General features: G+C 21.2%; 1 protein-coding gene across 1 annotated transcript in view; it reads left to right on the top strand.

Annotated features, from left to right (window-relative positions):
• The first annotated feature begins 103 nt into the window (after positions 1 to 103).
• LOC125030637 overlaps positions 104 to 2,500 on the top strand; it is a 9,125-nt gene continuing 6,728 nt past the window's right edge. The window contains exon 1 of the mRNA XM_047620812.1: positions 104 to 314. The gene's annotated coding sequence lies outside the window, so the exon portion shown is untranslated. The remainder of the gene's footprint in view (positions 315 to 2,500) is intronic.

The following is a 2,500-nucleotide window of genomic DNA, read 5'->3' as shown; positions in this document are numbered from 1 at the left end:
AGACACCTGATAAGTAATCTGTAAATAAAGCGCACGGATAATGTCACTGCTTGTGATACCTTATCTCTCAGATAACGCACAACTCAGATCCCCTTCCTAGTGCCTCCGCCCTGTCGTGGTTCCGTGTAATTAACATGGAAGTTGCCAGCTGGATACTACTTCTATAAATTTAAAAAATAATAATAATATTTACGTTTATCAAAGGAAGTTCTAAGTGCTGAACACTAATTAATCAACAGTAAGTGATTAAGAAGTAGCGAAATGATAGGCGATATGTGAATTGCTGAATGCTGTGGGTTCTCCGTCCATCTCAGGTTCGTGCAAAAATCGAAATTACCTTGAATGTGTAAGTGAAAACAGGCAATCGGACATTTAGAGTGAACCGTATGTAGTAGCAATTATCAGTGTTTTTGTTATCATTATAGTGATGGCAGTGCTTCTGATATCAGCAATATTGATGATTGTGATAATAGGGTTATGATGATAATGATAATACTAATAATGATAATGATAATAATAATAATAAAATTATAATAATGATAATAATAATGATAATGATAATAGTAATAATAATAATAATAATAGTAATGATCATAATAATGATGATGATAATAATAATAATAATAATAATAATAACAGCAGTGATGATGATAATAAAAATAATAACAATGATAATAATAATAAAAATAATAATAATGACAATAGCAATGATAATAATAACAATACTAACAATAATGATGATAATAAAAAAGTTATAATATTATTTATGATAATATTAGGAGCAGTATTTGCAGAAATAATAAAAATGTTGATAATGCTAGAAACAATAATAATGGCAATGATGATAATGATAATAACAATGTCAATGATAATGGTAATGATTACGGTATTAGTAATGATAATGATAAAAGCATTATCAAAGACAACAGAATTGCTTATAAAAACAACCATAACTATAATAATGAAAATATAGTAATAATATTGACAATTGATAATAACACTAATAATAGTAATGATAATAATGATGATAATAATAATAATGATACAATGATAATAATAGTATTAATGATAATGATAATCATAAAATTCGTAATAATAATAACAATAATAATGAGAATATTAATAATAATAATAATGATACTATTAATAACTATAATAATAGTAATAATAATGATGATAGACATAATACCTATAATAACGATGATAATAATAACAATAGCAAAAATAATAAAAAAAAATATTAGCAACAACAACAATTGTGATGCTATTAAAATAATAGTAGTAGTAACAATAATGGTAATAATAATCATAATAATGATGATAATAAAATTCGCAATATCAATAATGATGATAATAATAACAACAACAATACTAATGATAATAACAATAATAGTAATAATAACAATAATAATAATAATAATAATAATAATAATAATAATAATAATAATAATAATAATAAATGATTGTAGTAATAATGATAATATTAGTAATTATAATGCAAACAATAATAATAATCATAATGATAACAATAATAATGATTATCATAGTAAAAGTATTAATTAATATGATAATAGTAGTAATAATAGAATGGTAAAAAATACGAAATGATGATGATAATAATAATAATAATAATAATAATAATAATAATAATAATAATAATAATAATAAAAATAATAAAAATAATGATAACAATAACTATAATGACAATACGAATGAAAATAATAATGACAATGAATAAAGCGGTAATAACAACATCAATGATTAACAATAAAAATCATAAAAATAAGGAAAGTACTAGCAGTAATCGGCGCACCAGTAGCACTAGCAACGGAAATAATAATAACAATGATATTGATTCAAAAGTTGTAATAATAGTGATACTGGTAATGAAATCAGCAGTGGCAGCAGAAGTAGTAGTAGTAGTAAGTGTAGTAGTAGTAATGATAATGATATCAGTAATAATCAAATCAATGATGATAATGATAATAACAATGATGAAATAGAACAGTAATGATAAGAAATAACATAGCAATAACAATAATGATGGTAATGATGATGGTAATCATAATAATAAAAAAAAATAATAATAATGATAAAAATAATGATAATAATAATAATGATAATAATAATAACAATAGCAGTAATAGTAATAACAACAATAATGATAATGATAATAACAGTAATAATGATAATAATAATAATGATAATGATAATAATAATGATACAAATAATAATGATAAAAATGATAACAATATTGACAGAGAATGAACATCTTTACAATACAAGATATGTATTTGATCGGTATCGATTATATCTTCGTCAGAAATACATGATAATAATAATACACAATTATTATTATCATTATCATGTATTTCTGATAATAATATTAATAATGATAATAATAATAATGATTATTAATAAGGATAAAAATTATAATAATATTAAGAATAATAACGATAATAATAATAAGAATAATAGCAATGACAATAATAATAATAAT

Source organism: Penaeus chinensis, chromosome 11 (assembly GCF_019202785.1).
Source record: "Penaeus chinensis breed Huanghai No. 1 chromosome 11, ASM1920278v2, whole genome shotgun sequence".
In the NCBI taxonomy this organism is placed as follows: domain Eukaryota; kingdom Metazoa; phylum Arthropoda; class Malacostraca; order Decapoda; family Penaeidae; genus Penaeus; species Penaeus chinensis.
This window is presented reverse-complemented; position numbering and strand designations above follow the sequence as displayed.